Below are 15,212 nucleotides of genomic sequence, written 5' to 3' on the forward strand. Positions count from 1 at the left end.
CTGCACCCGTCTTCCTGTCACACTTCGTGCAAAGTCCTATCCTGGAATGCACAACAGTTGGCCTATGGCCTCTTCATCAAATCCCAAAGCCTGGCTCCTCCTCTCACTGAACTCGCAATGTTGCCCCCCTCTTCCAGGACCAACGTGTAGAAGCAAAGCTTCATGATGAATCAAGAGTGATTCAAAGATGTTTTGATGATAACAAAGATGATAACAAAAGATGATGAAAAAGGTGATGACAAAAAGCTCAAAGGAATGAGTTCAAGATATTCAAGATAGAATCAAGAACACTTCAAGATTCAAGAGGAAAGTTGATTTCAAGAATCAAGAATCAAGATTCAAGAGATCAAGATTTCAAGAATCAAGATTCAAGAGATCAAGATTCAAGAATCAAGAGAAGGCTTAATCAAGATAAGTATGAAAAGGTTTTCTCAAAAATTGAGTAGCACATGGATTTTTCTCAAAACATGTTTACCAAAGAGTTTTTACTCTCTGGTAATCGATTACCAGATTGTTGTAATCGATTACCAGTAGCAAAATGGATTTGAAAAAGTTTTCAAATAAATTTACAACGTTCCAATTGATTTCAAAAAGTTGTAATCGATTACAATGTTTTGGTAATCGATTACCAGTGCTTTTGAACATTGAAATTCAAATTCAAATGTGAAGAGTCACATCCTTTCACATAAAAGCTTTGTGTAATCGATTACTAGTGATTGTTTTTGAATAAAATCAAAAGATCTAACTCTTCAAATAGTTTTTTGATTTTTTCAAATTGGTTTTTAACTTTTTCTAAAAGTCATAACTCTTCTAATGGTTGTCTTGACCAGGCATGAAGAGTCTATAAAAGCAAGACTTTGTTTTGCATTTCAATAATCTTGAATACTTTTCCAATCAATCTATTACAATTCTTTACAAGTCTTGAATCTCTTTGAACTTCTTCTTCTTCTTTGTACCAAAAACTTTCTGAAGTTTTTCTGGTTTTATAAACCTTGAAAACTTGTGCTATTCATCTTTTCATTCCCTTCTCCCTTTGCCAAAAAGAATTCGCCAAGGACTAACCGCCTGAATTCTTTTTGTGTCTCTCTTCTCCCTTTTCCAAAAGAACAAAGGAATAACCGCCTGAATTCTTTTGTGCCTCCCTTCTCCCTTGTCAAAGAATTCAAAACAACACAGTATGAGAATTCTTTTGATTCTTCCTTTTCCCTTATACAAAAGTTTTCAAAGGACTAACCGCCTGAGAATTCTTTTGTATCCCCATTCACAAAGTATCAAAGGTTTCACCGCCTGAGATCTTTGTCTTAACACATTGGAGGGCACATCCTTTGTGGTACAAGTAGAGAGTACATCTACTTGGGTTGTTGACTGAGAACAAGAGAGGGTACATCTCTTGTGGATCAGTTCTAGTGGAGGGTACATCCACTAGGTTCAAAGAGAACAAGGGAGGGTACATCCCTTGTGGATCTTTGCTTGTAAAAGGATTTTTACAAGGTTGAAAGAAATCTCAAGGACTGCAAGTCGCTTGGGGACTGGATGTAGGCACGGGTTGTTGCCGAACCAATATAAAAACTCTTGTGTGTTTGTCTTCTTCTTCCCTACTCTTTTACTTTCCGCTATGCATTTTAATTTCCACTTTTACTTTCTGTTAAGTTTCTCTTCTACTCCTCATTCTCTTAACAATTTAGTAAAAGCCTTAGAAGAGTAATTTTTAATTAGTAAAGGTTTAGGAATAATTAATTCAACCCCCCTTCTTAATTATTCTAAGGCCACTCGATCCAACACAACGGATACCCCAAGAACTGATTAATGGTATCTTCATCAAAAGGGACCCATTGGCCCCACACCCAGGAGCGCTTATCCCTGACTCCCTCCTCTATGTGCCATGCATTAGCATAGAATTCCATGACTATTTCTGGGTCATATTTAGCCATGGGCTGTGTCAGTTAAGTACATTGCCTCCTGACAACTTCCTCCTGGAACACAGTGTATTCTCCCTCTCTCAGTTGGACCCGTCTCTCCTTGAGGAAAGACCAACTCTTGATTGCTTCAAAGCGGCGTTGGTGTTCCTCACTTTGGAACCGGTGTCTGTCAAATTCTATGTCCGCTTGTGGAGCCGCATTAGATCCTTCTCCCACGGCGTCCTTCCATGCCCTCTTAGAGAGAAGCTTCTTTGGAGCCATTTCCTGCAAAGACACATCCATAAAAAGTTAGTTTGCATGAAACGCACAACCATTATTTCATTTATCTTAAGCAAGCAAAAGCCAACCAATTTTGGGCGGTGTGTGTTTCTTTTGCTAATTCCAAGTGTTATCGTGCTACTAATTAAAACAAATCACACACCGGTGCATATTATTATTTAAAAAAAAACATTCTACAACTACTTAGATGCAAAGTGCCTATCATAGTGTAGCAAGCTCAACCAATAATTAGGTTAATTCCACTCAATCACTTTCACATATTTATGTAATTCATGTATTTTGCATTCAAAACAAGGTCTAGATTTCTAGGCCTAGCTCATGCTCTTGGCATTTTGATCTAACGGCCTAAGTTGCTCACACATTCCAAAAGATGGATGTATATGCATAAACTCATTTCACACTTAAATTCCACAATACATGAAATGGTCATTGAGGCATTTTATCAAACGGTTGGTGGGCACATGTTTAAGCATGTAAAATTGAGGAATGGAGAACAATATGACATCCTAATCTACAATAGGATCAAGGATAGGCCTAGGGCCATCCATTGTAGCCCTTAATCAAGTATTCAAGTCATGGATTCACAAACAATTTATCTCACAAACATTGCAAAGATCATAACAAATAAAGCACCAAGATACCACAAGGAAAAGGTAAAATTGAATGGAGATGGTACTTACTTGTGTGAGTTGAAAGGAATGCGAAAAAATGAAACCAAAAGTGCACAAAGGAAGTTTGGGGGCTATTGCCAATGGTGGCTCTCGTAAGCTCTTGGTGGAGGTTTTGATTTTGGGGAAGAATGGGGTGAAAATGGCTTCACCCCTACCCTTTTATGTTTTCACGATAGTCATGCTCGCCTAGGCAAGCTGGCCACTCGCCCATGCGAGCAAATTTAATTTTTTTGTTTTTGCAAAGTTGTGTTATTCATTGTTATATTTTCTCTCTTAAAATCCTATAATTGCATATAAACATAGGCAAATTCAAGATATACTTCAAGAAAATGAACAAGTATGAAACAGGAAATTAAATAGCAAAGTTAGAGATACTCAGTTGCCTCCTAGGAGCGCTTCTTTAATGTCTTTAGCCAGACGCAGGGTGATGATCGATTGATCATGGGCCTAGCACCTGTCCGTACTTTCCCCTAAGCTTGGACAAAGAAAGTGTCATCATGCAAAAAATGTGAAACAATACTACAAGATGTTTGTATTACCTTTCACTTGCCCTTAGTGCTTACCCAAATTAGTGTGTTGTTGACCATCACTCAAAATTACTCTTTATTCATCTTCTGATTTGCAGGATCCCGGATGACAAGATGCAAATGCATGCATGTCTATGATCGAACGTTAAATGTAACAATTAAACAGGTGTTATCGTGTTCAATTTTATTTAAACACTTATGGCACCCCGTTTTCAGAGGCCTCATTCTGGTATTCCTTGTCTTTGATGTATCATTTGATATCGAAGTACCAAGGCTTACCATCCTTCTTTTCTTCTATTAAACAGCAATGTGTAGGCTTGCCACGACATCTGAATTCGATGTACGACAAATCTTTGTGCGGGCTTAGCTGGAACATGGATGCTAGTGTGGCAAGGGTGTTGGCCATATGATTTTCCTCTTTAGGAATGTGATGAAAAGATATGTCATCAAAGAATTCTATCAACTTCCTGATGTAAGCCTGGTAAGGCACTTGTTTATGGTCTCTGGTCTCCCATTCACCCTTCAGTTGGTGAATTACCAAGGCCGAGTCCCCGTATACCTTGAGCAACTTGACCTTGAAGTCGATTGCCGCTTAGATCCCAAGGGCACACGCCTCATACTCAACTATGTTGTTTGTGCAGTTGAAACCCAATCTAGCCGTGAAAGGTATATATTTTTTGTTTGGGGAAACCAATACTGCCCCAACTCCATGGCCTAGTGCATTAGATGCGCTGTCAAACCACACGATCCATTTGTCCCCGTCTTCATCCTCTACTTCCTCCCCAAACAAGGTCATGATGTCCTCATCAGGGAATTCTGGATGCATAGGCTGATAGTCATTGATGGGTTGTTCAGCTAGGTAATCTGCCAAGGCACTCCCCTTTATCGCCTTCTGAGTGACACAAACAATATCAAACTCCAACAATAGAACCTGCCACCGAGCGATCCGTCCAATGAAAATGGGCTTTTCAAAGATGTACTTGACTGGATCCATTTAGGATACCAACCAAGTGGTGTAATTCAACACGTACTGCCTTAAACGGTGAGCCACCTACACCAAGGCACAACACGTCCTTTCTAGCAAAGAATAGTTCATCACAAATGTCGTGAACTTCTTGCTCAAGTAATAGACAACTTGTTCCCTTTTTTCCGGACTCGTCATGTTGTCCCAACACACACCCCATTGACTTATCTAACACAGTCATATACAGGATAAGGGGTCTTATGGGGACCTGTGGAACGAGCACATGAGGATTCATGAGGCACCGCTTAATCCTTTCGAATGCCATTTGACAATCATTGTCCCATTGGACGGATTGATTCTTACGCAATAACTTGAAAAGAGGCTCGCAATTGGCGGTCAGCTGTGATATGAACCTTGCTATGTAGTTCAATCGTCCCAGGAAACCTCGGACCTGCTACTTGGTGCGTGGCTCGGGCATTTCGAGGATGGCCTTTACCTTGTCTGGGTCTACCTCTATTCCTTTCTGACTCACGACAAAACCGAGCAACTTTTCATATTTGACCCCAAAAGTACAGTTTGCGGGATTCAACCTTAATCAGTATTTATGCAGCTACTTGAACAACTTTCGCAAGTTGACAAGGTGTTCCTCCTTGGTCTGTGATTTAGCGATCATGTCATCCACGTATACTTCGATCTCTTTATGCATCATGTCGTGGAATAACGCCACCATAGCCCGCTGGTAAGTTGCCCCAACGTTCTTGAGCCCAAAGGACATCACCTTGTAGCAGAAAGTTCCCTATAAGGTGACGAAGGTTGTCTTTTCCATATCCTCTGGTTCCATCTTTATTTGATTATAGCCTGAGAACTCATCCATGAAATAAAATAGGGCAAAATTGGTCATGTTATCTACAAGGATATCAATGTGCGGCAAAGGAGAGTTATCCTTTGGACTGTCTCGGGTTAGATCCCGATAGTCCACGCACATTCACACCTTTCCATCCTTTTTAGGGACTGGCACGATGTTGGCAACCCATTATGAGTACCGAGCAACGGCCAAGAAGCCAACGTCAAATTGCTTTTTCACTTCTTTTATTTTTAGGGACATCTCAGGCTTCATCCTCCTCAGCTTTTGATTTACTGGGGAACACTCGGGATTTAGAGATAGTTTGTGTTGTAAGATGTCGGAACTCAAACTAGGCATATCTTGGTAGGACCAAGCAAAGATGTCTTGGTAGTCTTGCAACAGAGCCACCAATTCATCTCGAACGTTTGTGGACATGCCAATGCCGACCATGACTTCCTTTCTTTCTTCGCCAACACATAAGTTCACAACTTTTGTTTCCTCTTGGTGTGGCTTCACTTCAATTTCTTCTTGCTCGACCATTCTTTTCAACTCTGGAGGAAGCCCCCAATCCTTATCTTTTCCTTTCTCGACTTGAAAATAAACATCCAGGTCCTCAGTATCACTTCTTTCACAGGACTTATTGTTGGATTTGTGTCAAATCATTTAATCGCAACAAAAAAAAATATGCAAAAGAATGAAAATAGACAAAAGTACAAGATGGAACTCATCAAATGAAAAAGGGTTGTGTATTTATAATTTGTGGGATATGCCCAAACATTAAGCAGCCATGGAAATTTCAGGTTGTTTGACGACTTGCCAGTTCCCCAATTCAAACTCTGGACAACACGACCGCACCCAATTTGGTTGGTCTTGAGGGGTTTCTTCGTTTATCATGGCAACCCGTCCCTCGCACATCCACCCTGTGCTGACGAAGCTTTCATCGATGTGAAAAAAGGGGACTCTTTCCACTTGTAGCCCTTGCGGATGAGCCAAGCTTCTCTCCCTCTTTTCTAAGGCGATTCTCCTCTTGTCGGCACGCGTAGGCTTGTAACCCAATCCGAACCTTCCGCGATTCTTCGTGAACTCCACCAAACTTGCTATGCCATTCCCGTTTCAGCCTAAACCCATTATGGGCTCTTATCCGTGCCCCAACATAACCCGAGCCACCATTAAAGCGGCACCAGATGAGCACGGCTGCACCAGGAAAGACTCCACGTAAGCATTGCTCACAACTTCCAGTGCCTGGAAGGAAGTTTCCAATGGCTCCTCTGTACCCTCAACATAAGGAGTAGAAGAAGGACAACTTAGGAGTATGTCTTCTTCTCTCGAAACTATAATCAGTTTTCCCTCCACCACAAATTTTAACTTCTGGTGTAGTGTTGACGGGACTACCCCAACCGAATGAATCCAAGGCCGGCCTAATAAGCAACTATAGGTAGGATTTTTGTCCATTACTTAGAAGGTAATTTGGCACACGTGGGGCCTGATTTGAATCGGGAGATCAATCTCTCCCCTTACATCCCGGCCACTGCCATCGAAAGCCCGCACTACCATGGAGTTCGGTCTCAGGTGCGATGCGTTAAACAACAGCTTGTTCAAGGTATCCTTGGGCATGACATTGAGGGAAGAGCCATTGTTGATGAGCACTTTGGCCACTATGTGGTCCAAACATTTGACAAAAACATGCAAGGCTCTGTTGTGTCCCCTGCCCTCGACGGGTATCTCTTCGTATGCAAAAGTGAGGTTGTTGTTGGCCGTGATATTATTGACTATACCCCTAAAATCCTCCACGGATATGTCTTGAGCAACATGGGCCTCATTCAAAATCTTGACCAACAACGCCTGATGAGGCTCGGAGTTCATAAGCAGTCCCAACAGAGAAATCCTAGTTGGGGTTTTCTTTAATTTTTCAATCACCTTGAACTCACTCTATTGGATGATCCTTAGGAACTCGGTCACCTCCTCAGTGGATATTCCCTTCTTGCTAAAGTCGTTCCCTTCCTCGGCAATCTTTCCAACCAAGACCTCGTCATTTGGGGTCAAGCCCGCCTTATCGCTCTCGCCCACATCCGCCTTTGCTTTCCCTTTTAGGTCTTTGGACCGCACCAGTAGTTTGGGCGCCACGAAGATCCGCCTACTTCGTGTCATGCCATTCGTACTAGATATGTTTGTGACTTTAGTGGAGGACAAATCATCCATAACATGTACGAAGGATGCATCCTTCCTTCCATCGGGTCCTTGTGCGGCATACTTCCATGGCACCGCCTTATCACTCTTGTAAGGGAAGGGCGGAGGCTTCTTAACTGTAACGGGCTAGAAACCTCGGGGCTTCTGAGTGGTGACATCCCTAGTGAAGTGGATCACCAAAGGCTTAGGCTTACTCGGGTTTTTATCATCTGACTGCATGCATACATCCCCCTCACCTTTTCTCACATTGCAGACTTTAATTTGGCCCTTATCCATCATCCCTTGTAGCAACTCTTCCGCCATTGAGCATGTCTCCACATCGTGTGATGCCCCTGGATGCATTAAACAAGAATCACCCTTGTCACCATCAAGGTGAATAATACCAGCTTCGCACAGTGCTTCCAAAATGAAACTTCTAGAGGTTAACACGTCTCCCATTTGCTTCAGCCCTCGAGGCTCCCACTTTTTCATTGCATTAACCCACGAAGCTCTGATACCACTTGTTAGACAAGTGGCCTCAGATATCTTAAGAAGGGGGGTTGAATTAAGATATCAAAGACTATTTCCTCAATTGAAATTTTAACTTTCCTTTTTAAAATTTTCAATGTACCCTTATTATGAATTACTAAAAAGACAATTTAAAATAAACATTTTAATGCAAAAGACAAATAACAATAACTAAAAGAAGTTTAAAGGAAGAGAAAGTGCAAACTCAGTTTATGCTAGTTCGGCCATGCCCTATCCCTACGTCCAGTCCCCAAGCAACCCATTTGAGATTTCCACTATCTTGTAAAATTCCTTTTACAATGTCTGAACCACACAAGGACAACCCTTCCTTTGTGTACAGATAACCTTACAACAAGAGACCCTCGGTCCCTTAACTAGTTCTCTTTGAATTAGAAAAGGAAGAAGAAGAATTCTCTCTTTTAAGAGAAAGATAATACAATGAAGATCACTCAATAATTCCTTATTGAATTTGCAAGTGTTTTGGCCAAGGAATTTTTTTTAGAGGATAAGACAATTTGATTTTTGAGAGGATAAGATTTTTTTTGTTCAGTAAAAACTCTGATGAAATTCATGTCCCAAGTCACCTATATATAGGCCATTGATGGCCATTCAAAATCATTTGAAAAGATGTGACTGTTGGGAGTTATTTTTGAAAATTCCTCACTGGTAGTCGATTACCAAAATGGTGTAATCGATTACACAGTTGTTTTCTGAAGAGTTTTGACTCTTCACATTTGAAATTTGAATTTTAACTCTAGTAATCAATTACATACACTCTGTAATTTATTATAGGCTTTGAAATTTAAATTCAAATTTCTAAAGGCTGTTTTAAAACGTTCAAAACTTCTGGTAATCAATTACATGCCTTGTGTAATCGATTATAAGCTTTCAAAAATATTTAAAAACATTTTAAAAACATTTCAGAAAGCATTTTGGCCATTGGTAATCGATTACAACCTTTGGTAATCGATTACTAGAGAGTAAATACCACTTTCATGAGTTCTTAAACACTTTTGAAAAAAAAATCCTTTGGCCATAACTTGTGCATCATCAATTTAGAAACTCTTTGTAAGACTCTAGAGACTAGATTCATCATTTATCTTGGATTTCTTGGAGTCTTGTCTTGGATCAAACATGAGAAGCGCGTTTATTTGGCATCATCAAAACTTCATGACATATTTGCTTCTACAAAGGATTGGTCCCTAAAGCTATATGAAGCTTTGTAGGCATACAGAACAACATACAAAGCCCTCACAGGACTTACACTTTTCCAGTTGGTCTATGGAAAATCTTGTCACCTACTTGTTGAGTTGGAACATAAAGCTTTTTGGGCATCAAAATTTATGAACTTCAACTCAAATACGACTAGTGAACATAGGAAGCTCCAACTCCATGAATTGGAGCAACTGAGGGTTCAAGCTTATGAGAATTCCAATCTTTATAAGCAAAAAGTAAAAATCTATCATGACAAAAAGCTATCAAAAAGGAATTTTCAGCCTGGTCAACAAGTATTGTTATTTAATTCTTGATTAAGATTATTTCTAGGTAAGCTAAAATCCAAGTGGTATGGACCATTCATCATCAAAGAAGTTATGCCACATGGAGCAGTGATATTGGAGGACCCAACCACCAAAAGGACATGGATCGTGAATGGAAGCAAAATCAAACACTACCTAGGTGGAGATTTCGAGAGGATAATCATTGTTGTCCAGCTACAAGAGGCTTGAACCACAACAAAGACGTCCAACTATAAAGACGTTAAAGAAGTGCTCCTGGGAGGCAACCTAGTATTTCTAAACCCTACTTTTTAAATCTTCTTGTCGTCTGATTTCATACTTGTGTTATTTAAATATTTGTTTGTTTGAACTATTTCTAAATTGAAATTCTGATACAGAGGTCAGATGTCGTACCAGATGTCACGACATCACGTTTCAGAACATGCAGAATGTATATTTGACTGTATGAACAGATTAAACAAGTAAATAACACAAGAGAATTGTTAACCCAGTTCGGTGCAACCTCACCTACATCTGGGGGCTACCAAGCCAGGGAGGAAATCCACTAAAATAGTGTTAGTTCGAAGATCTAACAGCCACTGTTTACAACCTTCTCACCTAACCACTACCCGTGCAATCTCTACCTAAGAGCCACTCTTAGATATGAGAAACCCCTCTCACTCCCTCTCAATCACTCTCCCGTGTTTACAATTAATTCAAATACACACCAGAGATTGCTCTCTGAACAATAGAGATCAACTCCACACACTATAGAGATCAACTCTACACACTCAGGTCCAACACTTGATGTTAGAGTAACATCAAGGTGGCTCACAAAACACTCAAGTCCCAAAACTCACAAAATAACTCTTCAATCCCGGACTTGGTACAGAACTCGTGCAGCCTCCATGTTTTTATAGCAGTGTGTGGGTCTGGGCTGCAACAGCTTGTGCTGGATGAGATCTATCATTCTTCCTGAAAATCTGCACTTAAAGAACTAAAAGATAACGTTTGATCTTTTAGTTTTTATCTTTAATCTTTAATCCCTGAACGAACTCTTCTAGTTTGTAATTAGAACTTTAATTATCTTTTAATTCGTTCCTAAAGATAGATCATCTAATCTCTTGCTAACTGCACAATAATCTGTTAAAGATATAACAGATTTATATGTCCAGTATTTTCGGGCAAGATGTCCTGGACATCGTATCCGACATCGTGGATCCTGCAACTTCAATGCTTTTAGCAACTCCAGTATTTTCGGGCAGGATGTCCTGGACATTGTATCCGACATCGTGGATCCTGCAGCTTCAATGCTTTTAGCAATTCCAGTATTTTCAGGCAGGATGTCCTGGACATTGTATCCGACATCGTGAATCCTGCAGCTTCAATTCTTCATTTGACACTTTATCTTGCCTTGTGCATTGTGCAGCCCGATCTTATTCTTTGACATAACGTTGGACATCATGTGCAGCAACTCCAGCTTTCCTTCATTGTCTAAGTGCTTATGTTTTAACAAAATCTTAGCCAATCTTTTAAAGCTTAGTAAAGCTAAGCACTAACATAAATATTTTAGGATTCTCATTTTTATAAGAGATTATTTTTTCAAAAAAAAAAAAATAGACCCTTAACCCGCTTGGGCGAGTGAACGTTTGCGAGAAAAATAAAAAGAGGGGTGAAATCAGATTTCACCCCACTCATTTAAAAAACTCAACCTTCTTCATCTTAAAACATGAAGGCTATGCCTTCAACAACCAGAAATTCATCCAAGTGCCACTATTTTCTTTAATTTTCGCACTTCATTTCATCTCATTCAAGTAAGAACCATGTTCTATCTAAATTTCACATTTTGTTTATGTGTTATTTGATGAATTGTGCTTTCCTTTCAAGGAAATGCAATTTAAATTTTTGTATGATTGGATGATTATTTTTTCAAAAGATGTGTTGTTCTAAATCATAATAGGCTCACTCTTTCTTTTCTACTTGTTGCATTTTTCTGATTATGCTCAATCCTTCAGTTAGACATGCCTAAACGTGTGCACACCAAGTGTTCGATAAAATGTCACAATGGCTAGACTATGTTTTCTTTTAAATTTTGAATGTTTAAACATGTTTAGTCATTACTTTAGGTGTGATATCAACTCAAATTGATAACTTAAATGGGGTTGTGAATTGAGTTTCAAAATTATCATATTTCCTTAAAATGCAATTACATGAGTTGTTAGTGGGCAAATATATTTGTTGGGTTTGATTGACCACCATTTTCTTTTTAAATTGCTGCATTTGGGAGGATTGAATTGTTGTTTAAAATATTTTTTTGGATTGAACTTTCACACACATTGACTTCTTGGTTGCTAACAAAATTGACCAATTCACAATGGCTAGCTATTATTTGAAAAATAATTTTTTCTAAAATTCTAGTTCAATTTGTCTTTGTTACATATGACTCTAAAGAAACTCCTCTCTAGGAGAGCTAGGAAGATCACTGCAGGAGAAGGATCTAGCACAACTCCACCTGTAGAATTTGATTTGATGGACACTGCTTTCTTATTGAGGAACATCAATGCTGCTTTGAAGTGATGAAAGATTAGTCTTTCCTCAAGGAAAGAAGGGTCCAATTAGCTAAGGGTGAGTATATGGAATTCCAAACAGAGATTGCTAGGAGGCATTGGACACAACATGTAAAGCCCATGCCTAAATATGACCCTGAAATTGTCATGGAATTTTAAGGAAGGTGTTATGGATAAGTGCTCCAAAGTGTGTGGCCAATGGATTCCTTATGACACAGATGCCATCAACCAATTTTTAGGGAATCCATTAATCTTAGAGGAGGGGCAAGAATGTGAAAACACTGCAAGAAGAAGTCAGTTTATAGGTTTTCACGAAGAAGTTACAGGACATCTACTTTGCTTCCTAGGATGTGATTTTGTACGGAGCATAGCAGGGAAGTGGTTGCAAATCATGCGCAACAATATGACGACTCTGACTTAAATCTGGATGACTTTCCTTCTTAGTAATATCCTTCTGAGTGACCACAACTTTGATCTTACCCTACCTAAATGTTAGTTGGTCTACAATATTATGGAGCATATCAGAGTTCATGTGGCCCAACTCATTTCAGATGTTGTCCATCAGTTTGTTGGTACTGAGCCACCTAGGAACCCAGTGGACCCATAAAAATCCAACAAGGCACTGGGATTTCCTGCCTTAATTACAGGTCTCTAACAGTTCTATGGAGTATCGGTACACCAACAAAGCACATCTGACCTTCGATTAACAGATCATTTATTGAAAAGTATTGCATGCAAAGGCAAGTACGACAAACAAAGAAGGATCAGCAGCATCAGCCAACAACAAATGCACCACCACCACCTCCACATCAGACACCATCCTTGGAGTCCATCTCAGCTCACTTGCAATAGATGCAAAAATTTCTTTGTAGTTTATACCATCTTGTTGTGACTAACCTTTAGCAACTAACCTTGCTTTGTTTCTCACAACCTTACCATTTTTGTCCAATTTGTTGCAAAAGACCTATTTTGCTCCAATTGCTTTCTTTCCTTTTAGTAGTTCAACTAGCTTACAGACATCATTCTTTTGAAACTAGTCAAGCTCTTCTTGCATCACTTTCACCCGGCTTTCATCTTGCATGGCATTGTCAATATGTTTGGGTTCCATTTCAGAAATTAGTGCAATGTGTCCTTGTGTTCTGAGGGATGATCTTCTTTGAACATGATTTGTTGGATCGCCTATGATTTGACTTTCTGGATTATTTTTTCTCATGATGTGTTGAAAGGGTCTCATACTTCAGCTTGAACTTCTTGTTGAGTAGATGCTACTATCTCTAGTTCCTGTCTAGATGAGCTAGTTGCTATAAAACTTTCATCTAGCTGTAAATCTACAAAAGACTAATCTAGCTCTAATAAATATTTATCGGGCTTATTTTGTCAAACTTTATATGAATAGCCTCTTCAACAACTAAGGTTCTTAAGTTATACACTTTGAATGCCTTTGAAGTTTTCGAGTATCCAAGAAATATCCCATTGTCACTTTTGGAATCAAATTTTCCCAAGTTATGCTTTGTATCAAGACTAAAACATCTGCATCCAAATGGATGAAAATATGATATGTTGGATTTTCGTCCCTTTCACAATTCATAGGGAGTCTTTTTCAAGATAGGTCATATGTAAATTTTGTTTTGAAGGTAACACGCAGTATTCGAGGGTTAAAACTATTTCCTACCTTAATTACAGGTCTCTGACAGTTCTATGGAGTATCGGTCACACCAACAAAACACATCTAACCTTCGATTAACAGATCATTTATTGAAAAGTATTGCATGCAAAGGCAAGTACAACAAACAAAGAAGGATCAGTAGCATCAGCCAACAGCAAATGCACCACCACCACCTCCACATCAGACACCATCCTTGGAGTCCATCTCAACTCACTTGCAGAGGATAGAGCTCCAGATGCACATATACATGCGTCATTTGGCTAACCAACAGGTAGCGAATCATAGGGGCCAAATGCAGTTGAATGACAACTTCTACCATTACACACTGCACCAGCATCGTCAGGATCCTAGCCCTTACCCTTGGCCTACTCTTGAGCAGTTTAGAGTCATTGTTGCATGGCCTGGAGACAAACCTATTTTTCAGGAAGAGGAAAGACCTATAGATGCTCAAGGAGCAGCCTAAGGAGATGGAAAGCTAAGGATGATGAAGACATGGCGGATTTGGTTGATTATTTCATTGGAGGAGACTGGGCACCTCACCCATGATCTTCAAAAACTCGTGAACTTATCTTTATGTTTATTTATCATTTTGTATTAAAATTCAACACTTTATTACCTTATTTACTTACACAAGTTTATTTTGATTAAATTACGTGTGCTTTGATATTATGTTAGTATAGTTATAGATTAAAACTCTTTTTGGGAGTTAAAAAGAAATTTTTTTGAACACAAAATGCTTTGGAAAGAATCAACAACTAGTATTTTTTAAACTTATTTTTGGATCAAAACACAAACAAAAGGATTTTTTTGTTGAGAATGAAAACAATGAAGGAATTTCCCAAAAACAAAATGAATTCAAATGTTTTTGCATGGACTTGATAAAAGAACAACTTTCAAAACACTGATTTGATTTGAATATGGAAACAGGCCTTAAGCTTTAGTGATTGTGCGCAACCACAAATTTTACATTGAGTGTCCTCATTGATATGTTCTATAGTTGATTATGCATGAATTTCTAATTGTCATAACATATGAATCATGGATATGATATAGACATTCTTTCTTTCTTTACATTTTAAGTCATTGGCCAAACAATTATCCCAATGTATATTATTTTATCATTTGCAAGCTCTTTGAGCCAAACACTTGATATTTTGTTGAAACACTAACCTAGAATAGAAGTTTCCTACCTTACCGTAGGTTAAGAGAGCAAGGGTGTTTCAATGGAGATTTCTATCATTTGGTGGCTAATATGATGTAAATACTTTGTTTTTATGGGTATTAAAGAAAATTAAATATTTATCAGAAAAGAAAAAAAGAAAAAAGAAAAATAAAGAAAAAAGAAAAATAAAAGGAAAAACAAGTTCTTTATGGATAAATAAATGTCTGAATCATGTACAGAGTTGTTGTAAATATCTAAATAGAAAGAAGTGATAACTTGGTTGAAATGAAAAAGGATAGGAACTGATCATTCATTTAAATTACTAGCTACATTTTTATGTCTGCTCTCCTATTCTCAAGTTATGTTTTAATATCCAGAAACACCAAGATTTCCTTCAAAACTAGGCCCAACCTTAAAAAGACC

The sequence above is a fragment of the Glycine soja genome, chromosome 8, assembly GCF_004193775.1.
Source record: "Glycine soja cultivar W05 chromosome 8, ASM419377v2, whole genome shotgun sequence".
NCBI classification, from domain to species: Eukaryota; Viridiplantae; Streptophyta; class Magnoliopsida; order Fabales; family Fabaceae; genus Glycine; species Glycine soja.